Source organism: Pinus tabuliformis, chromosome 1_2, assembly GCF_031772625.1.
Source record: "Pinus tabuliformis cultivar Carrire ecotype Pingquan chromosome 1_2, CPIR1, whole genome shotgun sequence".
Lineage (NCBI taxonomy): Eukaryota > Viridiplantae > Streptophyta > Pinopsida > Pinales > Pinaceae > Pinus > Pinus tabuliformis.
This window is the reverse complement of record NC_142298.1, coordinates 543,625,017-543,626,388: the sequence shown is the minus strand read 5'-3', so window position 1 is coordinate 543,626,388 and position 1,372 is coordinate 543,625,017. Positions and strand designations below refer to the sequence as shown.

The 1,372-nt window shown below is 46.5% G+C and overlaps 1 pseudogene; it reads left to right on the top strand.

Annotated features, from left to right (window-relative positions):
• Positions 1-246: 246 nt before the first annotated feature.
• LOC149206741 (T-complex protein 1 subunit beta pseudogene) lies at positions 247-993 on the top strand (annotated as a pseudogene).
• Positions 994-1,372: the final 379 nt, after the last annotated feature.

The window sequence follows — 1,372 nt, the reverse complement described above, 5'->3', positions numbered from 1 at the left end:
GCTTCCATATGCTCTGCCGCTCCTGTCTCTCTCCCGTAAGAGAATAAGGCCGCTGTCTTCTGTATGTCTCCGGCAATCAGGCTATCTTTCTCTGTCTGTTTTTCCTTTGGTGTTTTAACCCAACCCTCGCTTTACGCTCAAGACTCTACTTCCCTCTGCAATCAAATATTTTCCTTCCCGGCGGACAGAAGCCTTCGGAAGAAAGGAGGCGATCGATTCTACAGTTAACGTTTCCTACTCTCAGACATGGCAACTGAAAGGTTATTTAAAGATGATGCCAGGGACGAGAAGGGTGAACGGGCCAGGATGGCTTCGTTTGTTGGTGGCATGGCAATAGCCGACCTTGTAAAGACGACTCTAGGACCTAAAGGGATGGACAAAATTTTGCAATCCACAGGCAGGGGACATAGTGTCACCGTTACAAATGATGGTGCTACTATATTGAAATCGCTTCACATAGATAATCCCGCTGCCAAAGTAATGGTCGACATCTCGAAAGTCCCAGATGATGAGGTAGGAGATGGAACCACTTCAGTAGTTGTTTTGGCTGGAAAGCTCTTGCGAGAGGCAGAAAAACTAGTAGCAATGAAGATTCACCCTATGACAATTATCTCTGGTTATAGAATGGCTGTTGAGTGTGCTCGCAATGCTTTAGAACAGCGGGTTTGGGACAATAAGGCAAATTCAGAATCCTTCCGGTCCGACCTGATGAATATTGCAATGACAACACTCAGTTCCAAAATCCTTGCACAAGACAATAAACACACACAAATCTTTCGGCTGTTGGAGGCGATATTAAGGCTTCTCTGTCCGCTTTATCTTCTCCTAGCTCCTCATCTTGAGACAAATTCGCGTGCAGATGTGGTCTCTACACTGTCCACAGTTCAATGGGAATTATGGAGCCACGTCCGAGGTGTAACGGTTGGCAAATTATACCAAAGGCATTGGTTACGGTTGGTTGAGGGTTCAAAATGGATGCGCAGAGAATGTTAGAGGCAGAGCAGTGCAGTGCAGGACAGAGCAGCGGTATTCAATTACTGGCATATCCCAGGCAGAGGCAGAGCAGCGCAGGATAGATCAGCGCAGTGCTTAGGGCAGAGGCGTTGATGACAGAGGCGTTATAAGGCAGCGCTTGAAAAGAATATGGTAGAGGGCCAGGACTGCTCACAACAGAGGAATGGCAGCGCTGAAACAGGTGGCTCACGGAAACAGGTGGCTCACAATGGAGCAGGGCAGGAGATCGCCCGCTCTGATACCATGTTAAACACACATGGGAAACATAGAATAGGAAAGATAAATCATGTGAGTTCATTTTTTTATTAACATCAGATATACATTTATAGTACAATATGTGACTCTTGGGTTTCAGATC